This window comes from Scyliorhinus canicula, chromosome 5 (assembly GCF_902713615.1).
Source record: "Scyliorhinus canicula chromosome 5, sScyCan1.1, whole genome shotgun sequence".
NCBI lineage: Eukaryota > Metazoa > Chordata > Chondrichthyes > Carcharhiniformes > Scyliorhinidae > Scyliorhinus > Scyliorhinus canicula.
In genome coordinates, this window is record NC_052150.1 from 148,298,318 (window position 1) to 148,314,704 (window position 16,387).

Consider the following 16,387-nt stretch of genomic DNA (forward strand, 5'->3'; position numbering starts at 1 on the left):
ACTTGCGGAGTTCCGGCGAGCGGAGGTCCCCACTGTAAAAAACGGGGCTATGTGCGGCCTTGGCTGTGTGTTTGTTCCCCGTTTAGGCTCCTTTTTCAAAGCGAGTCGCATTGAATAGCCATGTGTGCCAGCAAACAGACGGTTAAACGTGCTCACTAGGGTACTTTGATCCCTTTTGGGAAGATTGCACTCTGTGTTTCTATTCATAGAATCATAGAATTTACAGTGCAGATGGAAGCCTTTCGGCCCATCGATTCGGCACCAGCTCTTGGAAAGAGCACCCTACTTAAGCCCACGCCTCCACCCTATCCCCATAACCCCAACTAACCTTTTTCTTTGGCCACTAAGTGCAATTTATCATGGCCAATCCACTTAACCTGCACATCTGTGGACTGTGGGAGGAAATTGGAGCACCCGGAGGAAACCCACGCAGACACGGGGACAACGCGTAGACTCCGTACAGACAGTGACCCAAGCCGAGAATCGAACCTGGGACCCTAGAGCTGTGAAGCAACTGTGCTAATCACTATGCTACCTTGCTGCCCCATTGTGCTGAGAGTTTATGACATGTAAGGTATATAGGAGCTTGTAGCACTTATGGGCCAGAATTGAACCCGGGTCCCTGGCGTTGTGACGCTAACCACTGTGCCGCCAAGTGACATCGACTGGGATGGTAACTAAAGTTCTCCCGAGTTGGGAAATGTTCCTTTAGATTGGAAAATCCCACATCACTCTGCTATTTCAGAAAATGAAAGAGGGAAACCAGGGAATTATAGATGTTTTGTTTCAGCACCTTGTACCCCCATACACAAGGTGGATTAAATAATTGGGATGTCCCGCACCCACAGACCAGCTGGCGCATACGCAAGACGGCATCAGGATCAGGGAAAGCCAGTCATCCCTGTGCAACTCTGACTGGGAACACAATAGAAGTTTATCCAGTTCATAATTAAACTATAGCAGCTGGGAAACAGATCGGATGATCGGCGTTGATAAATATCGTCTTGAAGTAGTTACGGACATTGATCAGCCTGTTTTATTCAGGGTAAAACACACACACCCTCATTTTCAAATGAACATTTTAGGCTGGGGAAAAAGTGTCAATAAAGTTATTGTGATATTAAGAAAATGGCGCCGCCCGTGTGAAGTGAGTCAATGTGGGGAACATGATGGGGGTTTTATTGCAAATGAAGCAACAGCAGCGCTAAAGGAGAGCGGGGCTAATCTAAATGTGAATCATTTTCTCTGCAGTAACCGCAACCGAAATTGTTGTTTTAATCTCCCAACAGTTGGACCCCCAACTCTGTCCCGCCGAGTGTTTCCAGTATTTTCACCTCTTAATTATGAACTCGCTGGGAGGTTTTTGTTTAATCAAATTGCTATTTTTAAAGAGCGGATAGACTAACCGGTAATTTCTAGTGTTTATTTCTGCGATTTCCTCTGTAACCGCCAATATCTCCTTCCCGTTTCACAGTTGCTGAAGGTGAGGAGGGAGCTCGATGACCTCCAGGGAAATTCTCCACCTTTTAATCTTCCAAATTCACCCACTTCACAGTGAGACTGTGCATCCTTCTATCACCCCTGGCTCCTTGTCTTAGCTTAGTGTGTGTGATCAGAGTGTGGTTGCTGCCTACAGTGAAATTGGCAAATCAGTCAAACGACTGCTCATCAGTGGGAGGTATTAAAAAAATAACGCGCGTTACAGAACCAGTTTACACCCCTAAAAGGGGCAAGAGCCCGCTTTGCCAAAATGAATTTGTAGGTGACCAAAGTAGTTATTAAATGAAAAGACAAATAACGCAAAAAACAAAAGCACAGATCCTGGTATGAAAAAAGAAAATGTTGTTTATTAACAATTCACTTATGGGATGTGGGTGCTGTTGGTTCGGCCAGCTGGGCTAAATCGCTGGCTTTTAAAGCAGACCAAGCAGGCCAGCAGCACGGTTCGATTCCCGTGCCAGCCTCCCCGGACAGGCGCCAGAATGTGGCGACTAGGGGCTTTTCACAGTAACTTCATTGAAGCCTACTCGTGACGATAAGCGATTTTCATTTTTTTTCATTTTCATTTATTGCCCATACCTAGTTGCCCTTCAGAAGGTGGTGGCGAGTAGCCTTCTTGAACCTTGTGGTGTAGGTACACCCACTGTGCTGTTAGGGAGGGAGTTCCAGGATTTTACCCCAGCGAAGGAGTGATATATTTTCAAGGCAGGGTGGTGAGTGACTTGGAGAGGAAATTCCAGGTAGGGTTCCCAGGTATATGCTGCTCTTGTCCTTGTAGATGGTAGTGGTTGTGGGTTTGGAAGGCGTTGTCGAAGAAACTTTGGTGAGTTACTGCAGTGTATCTTGTACATGGTACACATGGCTGCCACTGTTCGTTGGTGGTGGAGAGTTTGAATGTTTGTGGAAGGGGGAGCAATCAAGCAGGTTGCTTTGTCCTGGATGGTGTCGAGCTTCTTGAGTGTTGTTAGAGTTGCACTCATCCAGGCAAGTGTAGAGTATTCCATTACACTCCTGACTTGTACCTTGTAGATTGTGGACAGGCTTTGGGAGATGAGTTATTCGCCATAGGATTCCTCGCCTTTAACCTGCCTTGGTAGCCACAGTATTAATGTCGCTAGTCCAGTTCAGCTTCTGATCAGTGGTAACAACCCAGGATGTTGATTGTGTGGGATTCAGTGATGGTAATGTCATTGAATGTCAAGGGGTGGTGGTTAGATTCTCTCTTGGAGGTGATCGTCATTGCCTGGAACTTGTGTGGCGCGAATGTAACTTGCCACTTGTCAGCCCAAGACTTGATATTATCCAGTTCTTACTGCATTTGGACATGGACTGCTTCATTATGTGAGGAGTTGCGAATGGTGCTGAACATTGTGCAATCATCTGCAAATATCCCCACTTCTGACCTTATGGTGGAAGGGAGGTCATTGACGAAGCAGCTGAAGATGGTTATGCCTGGGACACCACTCTGAGGAACTACTGCAACCACAGCCATCTTCCTTTGTGCCACATATGACTCCAACCGCCTAGCACCATCTGTGCAGAGACATTTTGAGTTCGGTATGACTCTTTGACAGCTGGTAACCAGAGACCTGAAAGGATGACTGGACAGGTACGAGTAACAAGAAGGGAGAATGACAAAAAACGTGCATCAGGTATCAACATAACAAATTAACAATTATTAGGGGAAAAAAGACGGTCGTCAAGGGCAGTGTGTGATCTTTTAAAACCATCAGGCAGCACAATGGCACAGTGGTTAGCACTGTTGCCTCACAGCACCAGGGACCCAGGTTCAATTCTGACCCTGGGTGATTGTGGAGTTTGCACATTCTCCCCGTGTCTGAATGGGTTTCCTCCAGGTGCTTTGGTCTCCTCCCACAGTCCAAAGATGTGCAAATTAGGTGGATTGACTATGTTAAATTGCACCTTAGTGGACAAAATTGTGCAGGTGAGCTGGGGTTACGGGAATAGGGCAGGGGAGTGGGCCTAGGCAGGGTGCTCTTTCAGAGGGTCAGTGCAGACTCGATCAACCAAATAGCCTCCTGCACTTTAGGGAGTCTATGATTATAGCCAATGAATATACAGAATTGATGGATTTGTTGAATAATTACTTTGCATCAGCATTTACAGTAGAGGGAGAGAATAGTAATATTAGTTTCCTTGTGATGTCTGACATGCATAATCAAGGGTGGAGGACAATCAAAATTGAAGAAAGCAAAATAATAGTAATGAAAAAAGAGTTGCCCTAAAGAATGACAAATTCCCAGGACCAGATGGTTTCCTTCCCAGTTATTTAGTGAGAACATTGCAGATGTCCCAACTATAAGCTTGCAAAGTTGTCTCGATTTGGGCAAGGTTCCTTGAGATTTTGAAATCATGTCCTCTGTTGTTTAGAATGCTGAGTATATTTTAGTTTAGTAACAGTTCCTTTGTATACAAAGACAAAATATAAAACAACAACATGAAACAGTAAACAGAAAGCTGAGAGGGGGGAACCAGGGGATTATAGACCAATTAGCCTGGCAGCTGTTGCTGAAGAGTAATTGGAGTCTATAATTAAGGATAGGGTGATTTAACGTCTTGGAATTTTTAAACCGATCAGAGAGAATTAGCACTAGATTTGTAAAGGTTTTGGATAAACCTATGTGAATTTTTTAAAGAACTAACTAAAGTAGTGGACAGAGGAATGTATATAGACATTGTTTATATGCATTTCCTGAAGGCATTTGATACGATCCCTCATAAGGCTTAAGTTGAAGCTCATGGAATTGAAAGTAAATTATTGCACTGACCATGAAATTGGCTGTGTGGCTGGAGATAGAGAGTAGGTATAATGGGCAGGTACTCTAATTATATAATTATAATATAATCTTTATTGTCACAAGTAGGCTTACATTAACACTGCATTGAAGTTACTGTGAAAAGCCCCTAGTTGCCACACTCTGGCGCCTGTTTGGGTACACAGAGGGAGAAATCAATTCACCAAACCTGCACATCTTTGGACTTTGGGAGGAAACCGAAGCACCCGGAGGAAACCCACGCAGACACGGGGAGAACGTGCAGATTCCACACAGACAGTGATCCAAACCGGGAATCGAACCTGGGACCCTGCTGCTGTGAAGCCACAGTGCTAGCCACTGTGCTATTGTGCGGATGTGATTCGTGACACCCCACAAAGATCTGTTTTGGGACCTCAATTATTCATCATGTTTGCAGAATGGGAAAGAAAGCAACATATGCAAATTTGCTAATTGCACAAAAATAAATAGCAGTGTTGATGGAAGTGTAACATTACAAAGCGATATTGATTAAGTGAAGGGAAAATTGTGGTAAATGGATTTCAGTGTAGCTAAATCGCCTCTAAAAAGTATAGCACTGCACTTTTTTAAGTTCTGAAAAGCTAGAAACAGTGGAGGTCCAAATGACTTAGGGATCCAGGTACACGGTAGCATGGTGGTTAGCATCAATGCTTCACAGCTCCAGGGTCCCAGGTTCGATTCCCGGCTGGGTTACTGTCTGTGCGGAGTCTGCACGTCCTCCCCGTGTGTGCGTGGGTTTCCTCCGGGTGCTCCGGTTTCCTCCCACAGTCCAAAGATGTGCGGGTTAGGTGGATTGACCATGCTAAATTGCCCGTAGTGTAAGGTTAATGGGGGGATTGTTGGGTTACGGGTATACGGGTTACGTGGGTTTAAGTGGGGTGATCATTGTTCGGCACAACATCGAGGGCCGAAGGGCCTGTTCTGTGCTGTACTGTTCTATGTTCTATAACTCCTTATAATAGCATGAACAGGTACTGATAGTCAAAAGGTTTGATGGAATGCTGGCCTTTATATCTGGAACACTAGAATAGAAGGAGGTTGAAGTCCCGCTGAAGCTATACAAAGCCCTAATTGGACTACCTGGAATACTATGAGCTGTTCTGGATACCTCAGCATTAACCTTGCCGGGAGTGCAGTGTGTGTTTACCGGATTGATACCTGGACTGCAAGGGTTAAATTACAGGGGGAGAGTACTCAACCTGGGATTTTATTCCATGGAATTTAAAAGGTTAAGGTGTAATTTGATTGAAGCTTTCAAGTTGTTGGGAACAGACAGGGGTAGATAGAGAGAAACTATTACTTTGGTTGGAGAGTCCAGGACTAGAAGATGTAGTCAATAAATTAGAGCCAGAACTTTCAGGCATTAAGTTAGAAATACTTCCACAGACATAAGGTTGTACAATTTTGGAACTTTGTTCTGCAAACAAAATTAATGCTAGATCCATTGTTAAATTAAAAACTGAGATTGATAGATTTTTGTTCACAATAGATATTGAGGGATATCTATGGGTGCAAGGTCTTTTAGGGAAGAGTGACCATAATATGGTAGAATTTTTTATTAAGATGGAGAGTGATACAGTTAAGTGTTGAGACTAGGGTCCTGAACTTAAAGAAAGCTAACTTTGATGGTATGAGAATTGCATTGGCTAGGGCAAGCTGGCAAAGGATACTTGAGGGGTTGACGATGGATAGGCAATGGCAGACTTTTAAAGAGCACATGGATAAACTTGAACAATTGTACATCCCTGTCTGGCGCAAGAGTAAGATGGGGAAAGTGCTCAACCATGGCTAACAAGGGAAATTAGGTATAGTATTAAAACCAAAGAGGAGGCATATAAATTGGTCAGAAAAGCAGCAAGCCTGAGGACTGGGAGAAATTAAAAATTCAGCAAAGGAGGACAAAGGGTTTAAATTGGAAGGGGAAAATAGAATACGAGAGTAAAATTGCAGAAAACATTAAAACTGACTGCAAAGGCTTCTATAGATATGTGAAGAGAAAAAGACTGGTCAAGACAAATGTAGGTCCCTTACAGTTAGAATCAGGTGTATTCATAATGGGCAGCAAAGATTTGGCAGACCAGTTGAACAAGTCTTCACTAAGGACAACGCCAGTAACCTTCCGGAAATGCTAGGGGAGGGTCTAGCATGAAGGAGGAACTGAAGGAAATACTTATCAGTCAAGGATTGTATTGGAGAAATTGATGGGATTAAAACCCGATAAGTCCCCAGGGACTTGCACTGCACCCCAGAGTACTTAAGGAAATGTTCCTAGAAATAGTGGATACATTGGTGATCATTTTCCAGCATTCTATAGACTCTGGAATAGTTCCAATGGATTGGATGGTAGCTAATATGATCCCACTTTTTTAAAAATGAGGGAGAGAAAGCAGGGAATTATAGACCGTTAACCTGACATGGGTGGTGGGAAAAATGCTGGAGTTAATTATTAAGGATGAAATAACTGAGTATTTGGAGAGTGGGGACAGGATCGGTCCAAGTCAGTCAGCATGGATTCACTAAAGGTAAATCATGCTTAACAAATCTTCTGGGGACTTCCGGTTGCGTCTGCGAGCGGAGCGGCTGCGTTTAGAAGAAGCTCCCGCCGGTCCACGATATCGCGGTCTTTTTCAGGGGTTCTCCACAAAGTTTTTTTTGGGGGAAAAAATAAATAAACCTCGCCAGGGTTGGCCCTGCCTCCCTCGCCCTGTGACAGCATCAAAACTCCGTTTCACGGAGCTGGGGGATTGAAAAGGCAGGAGGGGAGAGACTGGTCCCGGTGGGTTTGGCGGGGGCGGCTGCACGTGGAGGAGGAGCGGGGATCGCGACCTGTTTCCCCAAGGAGCATCCTGAGAGGTGAAGGCCTCAAAGAGTACGGAGAGGAAGAGAGAAATTTTTTTTTGTTTTTTCTCTCTCCTGAAAACTTGATGGAAGCAGAGGAGGCGGAGCCAAGTGGAGGCCAAAACTACAGGCCCGAAGCCAGGACGCGATGTAGATGAGATGTCCCACATCGGATGGCTCCCGCCTAGAATGTGGTAAGAAGAATTAGCCCGGTCCCAGGGAAATTCTAGAGGTATACAAAGAGAAAGAAGTTTTAAGAAATTTGAGATTGAAGAAGGAAGAAAGAGTGAGAAAAAGGAAAAATAATAAGCCGTTAAAGGATGCGAAAAGCAGTGTCGAGGAAGGGAGGAAACGCAAGCACAACGTTGAATAAGAAGATGGGCAAAAGTGCTGACAAGATGGCGGAGGCCGGACCGCATGGTGGGGTCGCACTGCTTAGAGTGGAAGAGATGACCGAGGTGATGGTGGTGGAGCTGGAAAAGCACGTTTGCGAAGCACATGGAGGCTTTGAGGAAGGAGATGGTGGTCACATTGAAGACATTGGTGGATGAGGCAATCGCCCCGGTGAAAGTAACTGTGGCAAAGACATCGGCCAAGGTGAGAAAGCAGGGTGAGAACATGAAGGAAGTGGAGGAGGCCGTGTCGCAGCACAGCGACCAGTTCACCTCGATGGGGGACGAGCTGCGGAGGGTGGTGGAGGCCACCAGAGACCTCCAAACAAAGCTTGAGGACTTGGAGAACCGCTCAAGGCAGCAATCCGAGAATTGTGGGCTTGCCTGAAGGGATAGAGGGTCCAAGGCCAACAGAGTACATAGAACATAGAGAACATAGAGAAATACAGCACAGAACAGGCCCTCCGGCCCACAATGTTGTGCCGAACCTTTGTCCTAGGTTAATCATAGATCATAGAATTTTGGACACTAAGGGCAATTTATCATGGCCAATCCACCCAACCTGCACATCTTTGGACTATGGGAGGAAACCGGAGCACCCGGAGGAAACCCACGCACACACAGGGAGGATGTGCAGACTCCACACAGACAGTGACCCAAGCCGGAATCGAACTTGGGACCCTGGAGCTGTGAAGCAGTTGTGCTATCCACAATGCTACCGTGCTGCCCTTAAGAACAAATTAACCTACACTCCATTATTCTACCATAATCCATGTACCTATGCAATAGCCGCTTGAAGGTCTCTAACGTTTCCGACTCAACTACTTCCACAGGCAGTGCATTTCATGCCCCCACTACTCTCTGGGTAAAGAACCTACCTCTGACATCCCCCTATATCTTCCACCATTCACCTTAAATTTATGTCCCCTTGTAATGGTTTGTTCCACCTGGGGAAAAAGTCTCTGACTGTCTACTCTATCTATTCCCCTGATCATCTTATAAACCTCTATCAAGTCGCCCCTCATCCTTCTCCGTTCTAATGAGAAAAGGCCAAGCACCCTCAACCTTTCCTCGTAAGACCTACTCTCCATTCCAGGCAACATCCTGGTAAATCTCCTTTGCACCTTTTCCAAAGCTTCTACATCCTTCCTAAAATCAGGTGACCAGAACTGCACACAGTACTCCAAATGTGGCCTTACCAAGGTTTTGTACAGCTGCATCATCACCTCACGGCTCTTAAATTCAATCCCTCTGCTAATGAACGCTAGCACACCATAGGCCTTCTTCACAGCTCTATCCACTTGAGTGGCAACTTTCAAAGATCTATGAACATAGACCCCAAAATCTCTTTGCTCCTCTACATTGCCAAGAACCCTACCGTTAACCCTGTATTCGCAATTCATATTTGTCCTTCCAAAATGGACAACCTCACTTCGCTAAGAAGTTGGCGGAGCTGATGGGAGAGGGGGGAACCCCTCTCGATACGAACTGGATCAAGCTCATCGGTCGTGAAGGCCGAAGCCCAAAGTGAATGAGCCGCCAAGAGCAGTAATCATCTGTTTCCATAAGTACTGCATGAAGGAGAAGGTGTTAAGCTGGGTTAAGCAGAAGCGTGAGGTGCAGTGGGATGGTCCCGGAGTTCGGATCTACCAAGATGTGATGGTGGAGCTGGCAAAGAGACGAGCGGCGTTCGGGCGAGTGAAGGCAGCACTGTTTAAGAAGGGGGTGCGATTTGGTATGGTGTACCTAGCAAAGCTGAGGGTGATGTATGGTGCCAAAGACTTTTATTTCGAGACAGCGGAATCGGCTGAGGTGTTCGTGAGGGCAGAAGGCTTGGGACAGACGTGAGGAGCGGAGCTGGAAGAGAGACTGTGGACTGTCATTGGGGAGCTGGAAAATGTACAAATGTTAGAACTTTCTTTTTACTGATGTGTATTGTAATTTACTTCTCTTCACATTGGTACAGAGTTCAAGTTATTGCTTGGGTTGATTGGCATTCTGTGTTGCGACGGTTATATCTTAGTTTAGTGGATTGTATGGGTTGGATTGTTGTTTTTGTTTTTTCTTTCTCTGGGACTGGGTGGGAGGGGACAGTATAGCATGGCGGGGGGGCCACCCGCTCTAGCTAACTAAAGTTGGCTAGTGAACGGAGGTGAGGTGAAAGGAGGACTGCGGACATTGGAGCCTGGACAGCAGGTTTCAATGGGCCTACGAGGCGAGCGAGGGGGGTGGGGGGAGGGACTGATGCTGGGAGATGTTTTTTCGAGAGGAAATGTAGGGGGGATTTTTGGAAGGGGGGAAGGGGTTCGATGTTAATAATGGATAGGAGCAGGTCAGGCTTATGGGGCAGGGCCCGGTGGTATAATGATGGTGGATAAGAAGGGTGGGGGTGTTGAGATACCCCCAGTTAGGATAGTCACGTGGAACGTGAGGGGGTTAGGAGGTCCGGTCAAGGGTGCTTGCGCATCTTAAAAGTTTGAAAGCCGATGTGGCAATGCTGCAGGAGACTCACTTGAGGGTGAAGGACCAGGTGAGACTTAAAAAGAGCTGGGTGAGACAGGTGTTTCACTCTGGACTTGACGGAAGGGCTCGGGGGGGGGTAGCGGTGTTGGTCAGCAAAAGGGTACGCTTCCAGATGGAGAAGGTGGTGGCAGATCAGGGGGTAGACATGTGATTGTGACAGGGGTGCTGGAGGGGAGGCTACCGGCGCTGTTAAGTGTATATGGCCCAAATTGGGACGATGTGGGATTCGCGAAGAAGGTGTTTGGGGCCATTCCCGACTTGGACACACACGAACTGATAGTGGAGGGGGGACTGGAACTTGGTGCAGGAGCCAAGGTTGGACAGGTCACGGCCGCGCTCGCTGGCCCCATCGGGGGGGGGTGAAGGCGTTAGCTGGGCTAATGGTGGAAATGGGAGGGATGGACCCTTGGAGGTTTCTGCACCCGAGGGAACGCGAGCACTCGTTTTTCTCAGCAGTCCACAAGTTATTTTCGCGGATTGACTTTTTCGTGGTGGGAAAGGCTTTGTTGGCTGGGGTTAAGGGGTTGGAATACTCGGCTATTGCAGTTATCAGATCATGCTCCGCATTGGCTGGATATGGTGCTGGAGAAGGGGATAGCGCAGAGACCAGGGTAGAAATTAGATCTGGGACTTTTGGGGAACCAAGTGTTCTGTGACAAAATTGAAAAGGTAATTAAGGAATATGTAGTTTTCAACTGTACGGGTGAGGTGTTGAAGGCGGTCGTCTGGGAGGCTCTAAAGGCGGTGGTGAGGGGGGGAGGTGATCTCGTTTAAAGCCAGGTGGACAAGGAGGAGAGGTTGGAGCGGCAGAGGGTAATAGATGAGATGTTGGAGGTAGATAGGAGTTATGCAGAGGATGGGGACCCAGCAAAGCTGTAAAAGAAGAAGGAACTACAGGCGAGCTTTGACTGACAATCTACCGGGAAGGCGGTGCGCCAACTGAGGCGAGCAAGGGGTGCAGTTCACGAACATGGAGATAGGGCAGGTCTGTTAGCAGGTCAGCTCCGGAGGGAAGCAGCAGCAAGGGAATTTGTACAGGTGAGGGATAGGGCAGGGAAGTTGGTGGTGGCGCCGGATCTGATTAACAAGATTTTTGAGGAATTTTATGAGAGGTTGTACAGGTCAGAGCCACCTGGGGGAGATCATGAGATGCAGGAATTTCTAGATGGGTTGGAGTACCCAAGGTTAGGGGAGGGGGACAGGGATAGATTAGAAGGAGCGATAGGGAGCAGGAGATAAAGGATGTGATTGGGAGGATGCAGTTGGGGAAGGGGGCAGGGCCGGGTGGGTTTCCGGTGGAATATTATAAAAAATTCAAGGATAAGCTGGCACCCCTGATGGTGGGGATGTTTGAAGAGGTGATAGAGAAGGTGGTGTTGCCACAAACCTTGGGGCAGGCATCAATCTCCCTGTTGCTAAAAAGATAAGGATCCAAGGGAGTGTGGGTCATATAGGCCCATAGCATTTCTGAATGTGGACGCAAAAATATTGGTGAAGGTACTGGTGGGTAGGCTGGAGGAGTGCCTCCCGAAGGTGATAGGTGAGGATCAGACGGGGTTCGTGAGAGGGAGGCAGCTCTTTTCAAACATTAGAAGGGTATTGAACTTCGTTATGGCACCGGCAGAGAGGAAAGAAACAGAGTTGGTTGTGGCATTGGACGCTGAGAAGGCATTTGACTGGGTAGAATGGGGGTACTTGATGGCAGTTCTGAAGCGGTTTGGGATTGGATCAAGATTTGTGAATTGGGTAAAGCTACTATATAAGGAGCCGAGGGCGAGTGTCTGCACAAACATCATCAGCTCGAGATACTTTTCTCTCCACCGTGGCACTCGGCAGGGATGTCCTATGTCCCCCTGCTATTTGCACTCGCGATTGAGCCGTTGGCCATCACATAAAGAAATTTGGGGGTATGGGAAGGAATACTGCGGGGTGGGGAGGGATAGAGCATAGGATGTCCTTATATGCCGATGACTTGCTGTTATATGTGTCGGAACCGAGTGTGTCGATAGGGGGAGTATTAGAGCTGCTTCGAGTTTGGGTCTTTCTCGGGTACAAGCTGAATTTGGACAAGAGTGAGTATTTTGTGGTGTCTCGGCCAGGTGTGGGGCAGGGGGGGGGGGGGGGGGCTGCCATTCCGTAGGGCAGGGACTCACTTAGGGTACTTGGGGGTGCTGGTTTCCCGGGAGTTGGGGTGGGGGGGGGGGGGGGGCGCTCCGCAGGTACAACATTTCTTGTTTGGTGGGGAGAGTGAAAGCCAATCTGGCAAGGTGGGATGGTCTCCCTCTGTCACTGGTGGGTGGGGTACAGATGGTTAAAATGAATGTGTTGCTGCGATTTCTGTTTATTTTTCAATGCCTGCCGATTTTCCTGCCAAAGGCTTTTTTCAGAGAGATTGAGGGAAGGATTACGTCGTTCATATGGGGAGGGAAGGTGGCCAGAGTTAGAAAGGTGCTGCTACAGAGGGGAAGGCAGGCAGGGGGTTTGGGTCTTCCGAACCTGATGTATTACTACTGGGCTGCGAATGTGGAGAAGGTGCGGAGCTGGGTCAGAGGGGTTGATTCCCAGTAGGTCAGAATGGAGGAGAGTTTGTGCAGGGGGTCGGGATTGAAAGCACTAGCCACAGCGCCGCTCCCGATAGCTCCGGGGAAATACTCAGGGAGTCCGGTAATAATAGCTTCATTGAAAATTTGGAGGCAGTTTTGCCAATACTTCAGGTTGGGGGCTGGGTCAAGAGAAATGCCGATTCGGGGGAACCACAGATTTGAGCCAGGGAGGTGAGATGGAAATCTTCGGAAATGGGAGGAGAAGGGGATTAAGACACAAAGATGTGCTTCTTAGGGGTTGGTTTGCAGGATTGAAGATGCTGGAAGCGAAGTATGGGCTGGAGCAGGGAGAAATGTTTAGATTCATGCAGGTTCGGGATTTTGCCAGAAAGGAGATACTGAATTTCCCGGAGGAACCGGCCTCCACATTGCTGGAGGAGCTCCTGACGACAGGGGGACTGGAGAAGGGGGTAGTGTTAGCGGTCTACGGAGCTATTTTGGAAGAGGAGAAGGCACCACTGGAGGGGATCAAAGCAAAGTGGGTGGAAGAGTTGGGAGAGGATATGGAAGAGGGGTTCTGGTGTGAGGTGCTCCAGAGGGTGAACGCCTCCACCTTATGTGCGAGGTTGGGGCTGATACAGCTGAAGGTGGTATACAGAGCACACCTCACGAGGGCGAGAATGAGCCGATTCTTTGAAGGAGTTGAAGATGTGTGTGAACGTTGCGGGGGTGGGGGGAGCCCGCTAATCACGTTCATATGTTTTGGTCCTGCCCAAAGCTAGATGAGTACTGGAAGGAGGTTTTTAGGGTAATTTCTGAAGTGGTGCACGTGAAACTGGACCCGGGATCCCGGGAGGCCATATTCGGGGTGTCGGACCGGCCAGGGCTGGAAACGGGGGCGGACGCAGATTTGCCTCGTTGATCGCCCGAAGACGGATCCTGATGGGTTGGAGAGCAACCTCTCCACCCTGTGCCCTGGCGTGGTGGGAGAACTGTTGGAATTCTTGACTCTTGAGAAGGTTAAGTTTGAACTGAGGGGAAGGACGGATGGGTTCTACAATTCATGGGCATTATTCATTATGCACTTTCAAGAACTGGATAACATCGAACATTAGTTGGGGGGTGGCTGGGAGGGCTGGGGGGAAGGGGGGCGATGGGTGTTAATGGGGGCTATGGAGAATTCCTGATTCCTTTTTGTCAGTTGTTTATGTGAACATGTGGGCAAATGTTTTGGGTTTGGTGGGAGGATGGGATTGTTGTTATTGAAATGGGGATTGGCATATTTGTTACTGATTATTGTTTATTGTTGGTGAGTGTAAATTTGGGAGAAAATGCGAAAAAGGAGGAGAATAAAGAAATATTTTTAAGTTTAAAAAAAAAACAAGTCTTCTGGAATATTTTGAGGATGTGACCAGTAGAGTGGACAAGGGTGAACCAGTAGATGTTGTGTATGTGGACTTTCAAAAATCTTGTGACAAGGTCCTATGCAAGAGATTAGTGAGCAAAATTGAAGCTCATGGCATTGGGGTAATATATTGATTTGGATAGAGTACTGGTTGGCCGACAAGGGTGATGTGTTGGGTAAGCTGGGTCTACATGGACTGCGTTTGATGCAGTGTAGAGAGAGAGACAGGCTTCCAACACTTGAAGAAATGCAACACGAGTTTATTGAACTACTAACTATAATACATGCTTAACTGTGGGTTGACATTATGCTGACTTGATTGGAGACCTGAGGCTAACCTGACCAGACTATCTGACTGCCACATGGTGCTTGTACTAGTTGCTGTTCACGAGCTCTGACTGTCTCAGAGGCTGGATCCCGAGAGAGCGGGAAAACTGGTGCCCTCTGGCTTTATAGTGGTCGTGTCCTGTCTGGTGATTGGCTGCTGTGTTCTGTGTGCTCACTGGTCATCCTGTGTGTCAATCACTGCCTGTCTGCAGACCATCATATACCTGGATGTATATTATGTAATCTTCCCCCCCCCCCCCCCCGCCTTTAAAAAAAATAATAATATCTGTTCAGGTCAATAAATAAAGAATATGTGTACAGAAACCTGACTATATACAGAATATGCTAACTTATGTACATGGGAAGGTGTCTAGTGCAGATAGAGAGCAGATAACACATGAGAAAAAAAACGATATGTACAGATGTGTAAGCGATGAGATAACAAGGTAATGCAACATTCAGTCTATAAATTCAGTCTCTGTGGCGGGCGAAAAATTCTGGTTGACCGCCTCAAGGGTGGGTCAGGGGCCGCCTGCACTTGAATGGGCGGAACTGCCTCCAATGCGGTGGTCGTAGAGGTCGGTAGAATAACTGGCAGATTGTGCGAGGCGGGACATCACGGTCGGGTGGCGGGCGTGGAAGTCTGCGCAGTGTCCGCCTGTTACGCCAGAGAAAGGAGTCATCAGGCATGCGAACGAGGAATGATCTCGGGGCCACTTGCTTGACCACCGCAGCTGTGGCGGACCAGCTGTCGTCAGGCAGCTGAACACAAACTCGGTCAGCAGGGACCAACTCGGATTGGATTGGATTGGATTTGTTTATTGTCACGTGTACCGAGGAAGCAGCTCAACAGATCATTCAGTAGATGGGAAGGAAAGGGAATTAAACAAAATTCAAGAAAATACATAATAGGGCAACATAAGATATACAATGTAACTACATAAGCATTGGCATTGGATGAAGCATACAGGGTGTAGTGTTAATGAGGTCAGTCAATAAGAGGGTCATTTAGGAGTCTGGTGACAGTGGGGAAGAAGCTGTTTTTGAGTCTGTTCGTGCGTGTTCTCAGACTTCTGTATCTCCTGTCCGATGGAAGAAGTTGGAAAAGTGAGTAAGCCGGGTGGGAGGGATCCTTGATTATGCTGCCCGCTTTCCCCAGGCAGCGGGAGGTGTAGATAGAGTCAATGGATGGAAGGCAGGTTCGTGTGATGGACTGGGCGGTATTCACTACTCTCTGAAGTTACTTGCGGTCCTGGGCCGAGCAGTTGTCATACCAGGCTGTGATGTAGCCCGATAGGATGCTTTCTATAATGCATCTGTAATCAAAGCTCGGGGAGATCTGTGGCATGGGCGTCGTATGCCGACTTGCATTGGGCCCGAGACTGCTGCATCCTCTGTATGACTGGGAAGTTGTCACAGTCCGGAATGTGGATAGCCGGCACCGTCATTCGCAGTGTGCGGTTCATGAGGAGCTGCGCTGGGGACAGCCCAGTGGACAGAGGGGTCGCTCTATAGGCCAACAGCGCCAGGTTGAAATCCGAACCCGAGTCAGCAGCTTTGCACAATAGTCTTTTAACGATGTGGACCCCTTTTTTGGCCTTCCCATTTGACTGGGGGTAGTGGGGGCTGGATGTGACGTGCTGAAAGTTGTACAGCTGGTCAAAATCTGACCACTCCTGGCTGAAGAAGCAGGGGCCGTTGTCACTCATCACCGTGAGTGAGATCCCATGTCGGGCAAACGTTTCCTTGCATTCCTTGATTACCATCGCTGACGTGAGGTCAGATAGTTTGACCACTTTGGGATAGTTGGAAAAGTAGTCCACTAAGAGGACAGAGTCACGCCCTTGGCATGGAACAGGTCAACACCAACATTGGACCATGGGGAGGTCACCATTTCATGCTGCTGTAGAGTCTCTTTAGGCTGAGCCGGCTGGAATCTTTGACACGTCGGGCAATTGAGGACCGTGTTGTTGACATCTTGGCTGATGCCTGACCAGTATACTGCCTCTCGGGCTCGATGGCGACATTTTTCGACCCCCAAGT

At 47.9% G+C, this 16,387-nt stretch overlaps 2 protein-coding genes across 2 annotated transcripts in view; one reads left to right on the plus strand and one right to left on the minus strand.

Moving 5' to 3' along the window:
• Positions 1-1,658, minus strand: part of blvra (biliverdin reductase A) — an 80,252-nt gene extending 78,594 nt beyond the window's left edge. The window contains exon 1 of the mRNA XM_038797797.1: positions 1,407-1,658. The gene's annotated coding sequence lies outside the window, so the exon portion shown is untranslated. The remainder of the gene's footprint in view (positions 1-1,406) is intronic.
• The window catches only part of LOC119966319 (cytochrome c oxidase assembly factor 1 homolog), a 96,609-nt gene continuing 81,338 nt past the window's right edge, over positions 1,117-16,387 (plus strand). The window contains exon 1 of the mRNA XM_038797800.1: positions 1,117-1,147. The gene's annotated coding sequence lies outside the window, so the exon portion shown is untranslated. The remainder of the gene's footprint in view (positions 1,148-16,387) is intronic.